Raw genomic sequence first — 11,754 nt, forward strand, 5'->3', positions numbered from 1 at the left:
GTTTCCTGAGATTAAGAATTCCTCAAATCAGGGCGCCTGGGTGGCTCAGTTGGTTAAGCGACTGCCTTCGGCTCAGGTCATGATCCTGGAGTCCCGGGATCGAGTCCCGCATCGGGCTCCCTGCTCAGCGGGGAGTCTGCTTCTCCCTCTGACCCTCCTCCCTCTCATGCTCTCTGTCTCTCATTCTCTCTCTCTCAAATTAAAAAAAAAAAAAAGAATTCCTCAAATCAGTGAGATCATATGATACATGTCTTTCTCTGACTTATTTCGCTCAGCATAATACCCTCCAGTTCCATCCACGTCATAGCCTGTTTTTGACATGACATTCCTAAAAGTATTTATAAGCTTATGGGCTAATCACCATTTATCTCACAAGGAAAAATAGAAATAATTCTTAAACTTTTCTTTGAAAAAATAAACCTTGATATTTTTAAGCCCTCTACTCCAAGGTAAACTAAACTGAACTGATTTCTTTATGCCTTTGCATATTTAATCTTCTGAAATGACTTTCTAAAAGGTAATAGTGCAAAGAGCATGTTCTCCTTGAAGCAGTGTTGTCTGGGACAGTGGTTTAAAAAAAGCTTGTGTGATGATGAGAATCTGAGATTTGGAGCTGGAGACCTGGGGTTTGGTCCTAAAGCTGCAGCTCACTGTGTGCCCTCAGGCAAATCACCTGACCTCTGAAGTTTGGGTTTCATTTTATGATAATCACAAGCAATCAGCTGCACCTCTCAGAAATACAGTGAAAACAAAAAAAGCTAGTGATTTTTTTTAAAGAAATATCAGGGGCGCCTGGGTGGCTCAGTCGTTAAGTGTCTGCCTTCAGCTCAGGTCATGATCCCAGGGTCCTGGGATCGAGCCCCGCATCGGGCTCTCTGCTCAGCGGGGAGCCTGCTTCTCCCTCTCCCACTCTGCCTGCTTGTGTTCCCTCTCTCACTGTCTCTCTCTGTCAAATAAATAAATAAAATCTTAAAAAAAAAAAAAAAAGAAATATCATTTTATTACCTTACAGAAATACAGTAATAGTAATTTTTAATTCTAACAATGCATCCTTGATTTAATCAATAAAGAAGGTTCAGAGGCGTCTGGGTGGCTCAGTCGTTAAGCGTCTGCCTTTGGCTCAGGTCATGATCCCAGGGTCCTGGGATAGAGCCCCGCATTGGGCTCCCTGCTCCGCGGGAAGCCTGCTTCTGCCTCTCCCACTCCCCCTGCTTGTGTTCCCTCTCTCACTGTGTCTCCGTCAAATAAATAAATAAAATCTTTAAAAAAATAAAATAAAAAAATAAAGAAGGTCCATTTTTAGTCAGCATTTATTTTTATGCAAATGGAAACTATTGTAATACTTGAAAATAGTTCTCTTAAATTGGTTAAACATTTCCCTCTGAAAATTTGTTTAGATTCTCTGTTTAGCAAACTATAATGCAAAGCTAAATGCCTTCAGCTTTGTTCAATTCACACAGCAACTTCTTAATGATAAATATATTGTTACTGGATGATAAATGCTATTAAGATGTTTTCCTATTAGTTTGCACTTTGAGAGCAGATACTTATTATAGATAGAACCAACCTTCAGGCCACACCTGAGATTTCTTCCTACTGACTGGAATCGTGGGAAATTGCTCAGAAGTGAAAATTTAATGTTATTTAATGAGATCCTATTAAGCACTTACTGTATACTTTGAAAGATTCAAGATAGGAATTAAGACATTGTTTTAGCCTTCAAGATTCTCATAATCTGATTGCCACAATTTACTCTGGAGTCTTACACTCCTCAGTGCCTAAAGCAAAAGTCACATTAATACCACCCCCCACTTTTTTAAAGCCAATTCTTTTTTAAGTACATAAGATGAAGGTAACAGCTAAATAACAAACAGAAATGGGCATTCACAGTCTATACAATTTGTAACCTCATCTAGGAAATGGGATGCTCATACTTTTATTTTTTATTTTTGGGGGGAGGGATGCTTATAACTTTTAAAGTCTTCGGTATTGTCTTGTTTGCAGATGTTATCAACATCTTTATAACAACAAGGAAAGAGTGAATTGTACCACACACAGGGAAAACAAGGAAGAAAAGTAAGAAAAGTAAAAAAAAAAACTTTACTATTTTTATTCTTTTTTAAGTACTAGGTTATAAAAATGTATTTCATTTTAGTTTAATCGAAAACTAGCAATACCTCATCCTTAAAACACTTGCAGAAAAATTCTTAGCCTACAGGGAAGAAATAAGGAAAACTAGTTGAACTTTTCCGAAATTATAAAGTACATCTGATATTAGCCACTCAACTACATCAAATCAAGAAGAGGCTGGAAAGACCAGCAAGATACGTGTGAACTCCAAGTTGGCAGTGCCATTAAAATCGGTGCACTATTTCTATCAACAGAGAACAAGAACCCTAAAAGAGTCATAGCTTTCGATCTATTGAATCCACTATTAGAAATTTATCTTAAAATAATAAAAGCTATTTATACCCACCTTTGTAAAACAGTGGCATTTATAACGGCAACGCCCTGGAAACGTCCAACTGTGCAGCCGCATACAGTGGCTGATTGCAGAATGACAAATGACAGGAGGGAATCTGTGCAACCAGTCACACAAATAACTCTTTAATACGAAAGTATACTTTTATTTTTAGCAGTTTCGGGAAATACAATTTACTTACCATAAATATCCGTTCGGGGTTTTCTGCCCTGGCCCGCGCCTGGCCGCAGGGCCCGGGCTTTAGTCCCTCCGCGGCGAAAGGGGGCGAAAGGGGGCGTCCGCACCCCCGCCCCCGCGACGGCCCCCCACCCCCACCTCCGCCTCCGCCTCCCGCTCTGGGCGCCGCCCTCCGCCTCCGCCTCCGCCTCCGCCTCCGCCTCCCGCTCTGGGCGCCGCCCTCCGCCTCCGCCTCCGCCTCCGCCTCCCGCTCTGGGCACCGCCCTCCGCCTCCGCCTCCCGCTCTGGGCGCCGCCCTCCGCCTCCGCCTCCGCCTCCGCCTCCGCCTCCCGCTCTGGGCACCGCCCTCCGCCTCCGCCTCCGCCTCCGCCTCCGCCTCCCGCTCTGGGCGCCGCCCTCCGCCTCCGCCTCCGCCTCCCGCTCTGGGCGCCGCCCTCCGCCTCCGCCTCCGCCTCCGCCTCCGCCTCCGCCTCCCGCTCTGGGCGCCGCCCTCCGCCCCCGCCTCCCGCTCTGGGCGCCGCCCTCCGCCTCCGCCTCCGCCTCCGCCTCCGCCTCCGCCTCCGCCTCCGCCTCCCGCTCTGGGCGCCGCCCTCCGCCTCCGCCTCCGCCTCCCGCTCTGGGCGCCGCCCTCCGCCTCCGCCTCCGCCTCCGCCTCCGCCTCCGCCTCCCGCTCTGGGCGCCGCCCTCCGCCTCCGCCTCCGCCTCCGCCTCCGCCTCCGCCTCCCGCTCTGGGCGCCGCCCTCCGCCTCCGCCTCCGCCTCCGCCCGCAGGACCCCCGGCGGCCAGCTCCCGACGTCCCCTTCCCAGGCCAGGCCCGCGGCTCTACGGGCTGCGGGAACTCCACCCCCACGAGCACGGCCCGGCCGAGGAGCTGCAAGAACCGCTGAAGATGTACCGGAAGAATCAGCAAGGGTAGATGACGAGAGGAGGAACTATGGAAGGGGGATATGCAGGTCTACCGTCTGAAGCTGTCAGTACGGTATCCAAACACTGTACGAAAAAACGAGAAGAAACTATCATGACTCAATAATCAAGAGCTTGCTCATTAAGATTTGGAAGGAGTTTCATTCCGTGGGACGTCGCAACGTGCACAGAAATTTCCTAGGAAATTATAAACACTTGACTGCTCCGCCTTCCCCCCCATAGTTGAAACCGTGGGTACACGCGGAATGTTGTGGTACTAGAAAGGAACTGGGTGACCAATACGCGGGTATAAGGAACTTTCTGGGGTCCTCCTGTGAAAGACAGGCTGACACAGTGCTGCAGCATTTTCACACTGGCTTCAACACAGCTCATGAAGATCGTGTCTTTTCACTGATAATTTTTTGATAGTTTTTATATAACAAAATCCTTCTTCTATTTATAACTTAAGGCACTATAAATGAATTACCTAAAGTAACATATTTATGTGTTACCTTTCACTATTTCTACTTCACATTTTTAGTTGTAAAATGGTTAAATTCTTACTATTATCTCTTTCCCTTTTCTTACTATTTGGTTTTCAGCTTTATTTAAGTGTCAGAGAATTTCTTTTGTTAGGAACAATGTATTGCATTGCAGTATTTAAAAATAAGCCACTGAAATTTGCATGCCCTATGCACGTTTTTTTAAATTTAGATTCAATTAGCCAATGTATAGTATATCATTAGTTTTTGATATAATGCACGTTTTGACTTTCTGTATACTTTAGTCGAAGGCATATGTCACCACCAATCCTTCATAGCCATTGATACTTCCATTCTCCTTTGCGTGATTGCAGCTTCTCATCATGTTAATCCTATACTATTTTCAAGGACTTCTAACTGATGGTTAGTAGGGTATTTGAAAAGTTCTTAATTTGACCGTGTAGCCACCTAGTACTGCAATGTAGATTACTCAATTTACCAATGTATTTTAACAATTAAAACATTTTTAACAGACTTAAAAAAACTCATCTGTTCAAAGTGTACAATTCATAGAGTGCTTATTTTCTAATTTTTTTTATAATTACTAAAACTTTTCCATTTTTTTCTTTTAAGATGAGGCAAGAGATCAGTAGATCTAATTGCCTGGGACAAAAAACAAAAACAAACAAACAAACAAAAAGGAGTCACATTCTAATTTGTTTCAGAACTATTGAAATATTGTTGCCATTCCACCCATGCAATGAAAAGGGGGTGGGGGATGGGAAAATGGATGAAGGGGAGTGGGAGATACAGGCTTCCAGTTATGGAATAAAAGGTACATCATAGGGAATATAGTCAGTGATACTGTAATAGTGTTGTATGGTGACAGATGTAGCTACACTTGTGAGAATAGAACCACATAGAAATTTGTTGTACGTTGTACACCTGAAACTAATGTAACATTATGTGTCAAATATACTTTGATTGGAAAAAAAAGGGAAAAAAACCACTACTAACCTAAAAAAACAAAATTCAAATTCATTGCTGCTAGTAAATTATTTCTGTATTTTCCAGCTTGCATAAGGTTCATATTCTCTCCCAACTGGTCCTAGCAGTTCAAATCCAGCATGTCTATTGTCAACTTTGGGACCCAGAGCTTTGGGAAGAAGGGAATAATATCGTATACATTGGCTTTATTCTCAAGAAAAAAATGTGGAATAATGGTAAACACACAGCCTTTGGATTTGGACTTGGACTTGAATCCTGGATATGTTATGTATTAACAGCTCAGGTTTACTTGGCCCTGTGAAATAGGGCTAATGGGTATTTACTTTCAGGATGGTAACCAGCATGATGAATCTAAAGCACTTAGCACAGTAGCTGGAATGTAGGTGAGGCTCACTGACCGGTGTAATTATTGTAATTATTAATCCTATTATATTAGCATAGACCAAAATACACGCAAGCTTTGTTTCTTAGACCACACCAACCCTGAGAAAACCAGTTAAGGGTGTGAGGTACTCCTAAGGAAATTTTATTTCAATGCCCCCCACCCCATTTTCCTAGGAACTTCCTTGCAACACCACTCAGGCTGCATGACATTCTAGAAGGGAGGGGAGCCCTACCACTTCTTTCTGCACATGCATGTACCCATGCACATCCAGGGAGCTATTCTACATCTATAGAGTCTCCACTACTGATCTTCCTCTATCACTGATGACCTGCCCAAAAAAGTGCCGTCCTCATCCCAAGCACGTTTTTCTGCTTTTCCCAAACCATAGCTTTTGGGAAATTCTAAAGGCTGGTCTTGTTCCTTGGGGGGAATACCCAGGCACACCCAGTCTGCGACTATAGAATCAAGTTAAACTTCGACTGCTTTGGCTGGAGCCCTATCAATCTATTTTCTGGAAATTTCCATACATACACATCTGCTTAAACTGTGTGCCAAACATTTTCCAGATGTTTCCAACGTGCTGCCCAGGACATTTTGGTTATAAGTCCCTTAGGTTCTTCCAATAGTTTTCCTAGAATGCAGTCCAGGAGCTGAATTATCTAAAAAGGTCCGAGCTCTTAAGAGTTGAGAGTAGGGTGCCCTGTATTTGAGGGAAGTAGGTGGCAGAAACGAATTTATAAGTGGGAGGGGCTGCCCAGTTCTCACATGGGGGACGCCTGCATGATCAAGCAACAGTGAGATTCCTAGCTGTGAAGTTTGGTGTGGAATACATTGTTCAGCTTGGACGGAGAACATTTGACAGTGAGGTCAAGGTCAAAGTCCCATCTCAAATTTCCAGTAGGCCCTGGGATTCCTCCTAGAATTCTGAGATAGAAAACAGGTCTCACCTACTCACTCCATGAATAAAATTAGATTTTCTGTCAGTTAAAAATTGGATTTTCTTCCAACCTTGGTGAATGTGTTGGAGAACAGATTGATTTAATTTAGAAAAATGTTTAAAAGTTATATTTCTTTCACTTTGAGTGAATGAAGTAAATCATGGTTACTTTCCTATTTCAGCTACATTTAACTTGCAGGGCTCTAGCAAGTATCCTAGGCTCATTATTGAGAGGTTCTGTTAACTTCTCTGTTACCTTGAGAAGTTACATTCTCAAGGAATGATCTGGAAAGCAAAGACAGAGTTATATACAATGGCTTATCTTTTTTTTTATTATTGTTAATGGTTCCAGTCGTTGGGTTGTCTTTCTTTGGAATTTACATGATTAAATTCAACTATCTGGATTACTTAAGTAAAATATTTCTGCAAGGCAATTTGTGAATTCTGAAGAAAACTATAAGACGAGACATAAATACAGTTCAGAAAACAAAACCTTTGAAGACAGAAAAACAAGCTGTGAGATCTTGGACAATTTGCTTACTTCCCCTCAGGCTCAGGATTTCCATCTATAAAATAAAGATATTGAATATATTTTCCATCAGGTTATGATGAAGAAGAAAATGAATAATACTTAAAAAGCACAAGGCCTTCAATAAATGCTCATTTAACCTGTATTGTAACCACAATTGGCTGCTTTATGATCTCCTAAAGTTTATCGATATATAACATACAGAAAAGTGCATCAGAAGCATAGAGCTTGATGAATTATCACAACAGGAACACACACTTATAATCACCATGAGATTAAGAAATAGAACATAATGAGGGTCAGGGAAGCCTCTTGTGTCCAATCCCACTTGTTACTCCTCTCCCTCCTCCAGCAATGTAACCACTATCCTACCTTTAACACCATCATTTAGTTTAGTTTTTTGTTTGTTCGTCGTGGATTTTATTGTGATAAGGACACACCATCAGATATATCTTCTTAAATTTTAATTGGACATTTTTGGCTACAGACACAATGCTGTAGCCGACCTCTAGAGCTTATTCATCTTGCTTAACTGATATTTTCTGCCTGTTGATTAAACCATCATTTAGCTTGGTCTGATTTTAAACATCATAGATATTGAACCATAGAGGACGTATCAGTATTCTTTCGCTTACATTAATGAAATTCATTCATATTTTGCATTAAATAGAAGTTTGTTCATGTTCATTGCTAGAGAGTTTTTCCATTGTTTGAGTATACCATTTTATATTTGTCCATTCTTACTTTGGTGAGCATTTGTGTTGTTTCCAGGTTGGGGTCATTGTGAATAGTGTTGTGATAATTTGTACTCATGTGTATGCTTTTCTGTTGAGAATACGCGTAAGGGCCAATTTGCTGGGCTGTAGGGTATGTATATGACCAGCTTCAGAAGATCCTGCCCAACAATTTTCCAAAGAGGCGGTGCCAGTTTTCTATCTCGCAAGTGGCAGGAGAGTTCCTGTTGTTCTGCAGCCCTGCACTTGGTATTGACAGTTTCTTCTTTTTTAATTTAGCCATTCTGTGCGGGATAGATTGTTATCTCGATGTTGACACTTCCCTGACAACTACGGAGGTTGAACACCTTTTCCCACATTGGCTCATCATTTGGTTATCCTCTTTTGTGAAGTGCTTGTTCAAAAGTTTTTTGAACATTTTTGTATTGGGCTGTCTATCAAAATACCAACAGCATTTTTCACAGAGCTAGAACAAACAGTCCTAAAATTTGTATGGAACCACAAAAGACTGTGAATAGCCAAAGCAACCTTGAAAAAGAAAAGCAAAGCTGGAGGCATCACAATTCCAAACTTCAAGTTATATTACAAAGTCGAGTGATCAAGACAGTATGGTACTGGCACAAATACAGACACATAGATCAATAGAACTGAATAGAACATCCAGAAATGAATCTATAACTCTTGGTCAATTAATCTTTGACAAAGCAGGAAAGAACATACAATGGAAATAAGACAGTCTCTTCAACAAATGGTGTTGGGAAAATTGGACAGTCACATGCAAAAGAATGAAACTGGACCACTTCCTTACGCCATACACAAAAAGAAATTCAAAATGGATGAAAGACCTAAATGTGAGAAAGGACGCCATTAAAATCCTAGAGGAAAACATAGGCAGTAACCTCTTTGACATTGCCCACAGCAACTTCTTACTAGATACACCTCCTGAGGCAAGGGAAACAAAAGCAAAAATAAACCACTGGGACTTCATCCAAGTAAAAAGCTTCTGCACAGCAAAGGAAACAATCAACAAAACTAAAAGGTGACCTATGGAATGGGAGAAGATATTTTCAAAGGACATATCTGATCATGTTACAGGATTCGTGTCCCCTTAGTGCCCACAGTTTTTGGTCACGCCGCTTTGAAGAATGAAGAGGTAGATCAGACAAAGAGTGGTGAGCAGCAAAGCAAAATTTATTGAGTAAGAGTATAAAGCTCCTGGAGAGGGAGGGGGGCCCAAGTGGGTTGCCTACAGAGTTTCTAAGTTTAGGGGTTTTATGAGCTCTTTTGTGGAACTATTTTAAGCAATCAGGGTGTGCTGAGTCGTGCCAATCAGGGCTTTGGTCACGTATCTGTCTACCTACTGGGTTAATGTCCATGTGCTGATGGTCTTTTTTTGCTGACATCTGGGGGCTTATGTCTTAACTGCCATTTGCCCATGATATTGACAAATGCTTCTGTGGTTAATTATCTTATTTTAGCACGTTTTGCAGAGGTCATTTCTGCAAAGGCTGCAAAGCAGAATGTCAGTGCAGTCCTATATAAGGTGCAAAACAGGATGTCAGTGCTGTTTTATTTTAGCTGTCCTGACTCCATATTTTCTTGTTGAGGACCCTAGCCCTGACTACCTAACTAGTTCCTAACAATAAATGGTTTTAAAATCTTAGAACAATAAATGGTTAGTATACAAGATCTATAAAGAACTTATAAAACATGGGGCACCTGGGTGACTCTGTTGTTTAAGTGTCTGACTCTTAATTTTGGCTCAGGTCATGATCTCAGGGTTGTGATCTCCAGTGCTGAGTTGGGCTCTGTGTTGGGCTCTGCACTGGGCATGGAGCCTGCTTAAGATTCTTATTCCTCTTCCTCTTCCGCTCTTCTGCCTAAAACAACAACAACAAAACCAACCAAACAAACAAAAACAACAATAACAAAACTTATAAAACTCAACACCCCAAATACAAATAATCCAGTTTAAAAATGGACGGAAAACATGAACAGATATCTTTTCAAAGAAGACCTCCAGATGGCTAACAGACACATGAAAGATGCTCAACACCACTCATCATCAGGGAAATACAAATCAAAACTACAATGAGACATTACCTCACACCAGTCAGAATGGCTAAAATTAACAACACAGAAAACAACAGGTGTTGATGAAGATGTGGAGAAAGGGAAATGCTTCTGCACTGTTGGTAGGAATGCAAACTGGTGCAGCCACTCTGGAAGAGTACAGACTTTTTCCTCAAAAAGTTAAAAATAGAACTACCCTATGATCCAGTATTTGCATGACTAGGTATTTACCCAAAGGATACAAAAATACTGATTTGAAGGGACACATGCACCTCGATGTTTATAACAGCATTATCAACAATAGCTAAATTATGGAAAGAACCCAAATTTCCATTGATTTATGAATGGATAAAGAAGATGTGGTGTATGTGTGTGTGTGTGTGTGTGTGTATATAATGGAATATTATTCAGCCATCAAAAAGAATGAAATCTTGCCATTTGCAACATTGATGGAACTAGAGAGTATCATGCTAAGCAAAGTAAGTCAGTCAGAGAAAAACAAATACCATATGATTTCACTCATATATGGAAATTAAGAAACAAAACCAATGATCACAGGGGAAAAAAAAGAGAGAGGCAAGTCAAGAAACAGACTCTTAACTATAGAGAACAAACTAATGGTTACCAGAAGGGAGGTGGGTGGGGGGATGGGTTAAATAGGTGATGGGGGTTAGGAGTACACTTGTAATGAGCACCTGGTGTTGTATGAAAGTGTTGAATCACTAAATTGTACACCTGAAACTAATATTACACTATTACACTGACCGGAAATAAAAACTTAAAAACAAACAGGAAAACCACAAAATTGTTCAAATATCCCGACTTACCTAGGGATGAAAGCCTCTTGTTAAGAGGATGGTGAGCAGCGTGGAGGTTTAAGCTTCTCAGGAATATTTGTATTCTCCATACCTTATTGTATCCATTGCAATCAGTTTTGATTTTCTAGAAATTAATCTCTTTTATTCAGATTTTCAAATTTATACTACTCAGAAACTATAGTGATACCTTCCTTTTCATTGCTGATATTATCTATGACTTTTTTCTTTTTTTCCAGATCAATCTTACCAGGATTTTATCAATGTTATTAATTCCTTTCAAAGATCAACCTTTGAGTTAATTGATTCCCTCTATTATAAATTTTCTTTATATTTCATAAAATTTTGCTTTTATCTTTATTTTCTTCCTTCTAGTTTCAGTGGACTGAGTTTGCAGTTCTTTTTGTAACCCCTTGAGATTAAAAATTTAGTTATTTGGGTATTTAAATAATTAATTTATAGACATTTTTAGTATTTACACTTAAGGCTATAAATTTCCTCTTGAGCATACTTTTGTCCAGTTAACAAGTTTGGATATTCCGTATATTCACTATCAATTCAGTTTAAATATTTGCTAATTTTTACTGTGATTTTTTTTTTTAACACATGCTTCATTTAGAACTATGTTCCTCAACTTCCAAATATTTGGAAATTTTCTACTTTATTTATATGTCTTTTAAGTCTCTTTTTTCTAAATTAACATTATTGAATTATAATGTAAGTACTATTAAATTATACTTATTTTAAGTGAATAGTTCAATAAATTTTGACCAATGTATGCACCTGTGTAACCTCCAACAAATTCAAGATATTATACACTGCCATCCCCTCTCAGAAACTTCCCTTATGCTCTTCAATCATCAATTTTCCCACATCCCTGACCTAGGAAATCACTGTTTGCTTTCTGTCACTATAGATTAAGATTTTCCTATTGCAGAACTTCATATAAATGGAATCCTATACAGAATGTAATCTTTTATCGTCTGACTTATTTTGTCAACATAGTGTTTTTGAGATTCATCTATTTTTGTGGCATGCATCAGTGGTTTGTTCCTACTTACTGCTGAGAAATATTTCATTGTATGAATATACCACAGTTTATTAATCCATTGATCTGTTGATGGTATTTACATTTTTCTGGTTTGGCGTTATTTTGAATAAAGCTGATACAAGTATTTGTCAATACATATGTATACATGGCTTCCTGTCTTTCCCAATGTGAAATTGCT

The 11,754-nt window shown here is 40.3% G+C and overlaps 1 protein-coding gene across 1 annotated transcript in view; it reads right to left on the bottom strand.

The window, feature by feature from the left end:
• The window catches only part of CPOX (coproporphyrinogen oxidase), a 78,083-nt gene extending 75,286 nt beyond the window's left edge, over positions 1-2,797 (bottom strand). Inside the window, exons 1-2 of the mRNA XM_064580595.1 lie at positions 2,664-2,797; positions 2,477-2,579 (exon numbers count right to left, since the gene is read on the bottom strand). The gene's annotated coding sequence lies outside the window, so the exon portion shown is untranslated. The remainder of the gene's footprint in view (positions 1-2,476; positions 2,580-2,663) is intronic.
• Positions 2,798-11,754: the final 8,957 nt, after the last annotated feature.

This window comes from Mirounga angustirostris, unplaced genomic scaffold, assembly GCF_029215605.1.
Source record: "Mirounga angustirostris isolate CCGP_5_RB_7025 unplaced genomic scaffold, mMirAng1.0.hap1 SCAF_1, whole genome shotgun sequence".
Classification (NCBI taxonomy): domain Eukaryota; kingdom Metazoa; phylum Chordata; class Mammalia; order Carnivora; family Phocidae; genus Mirounga; species Mirounga angustirostris.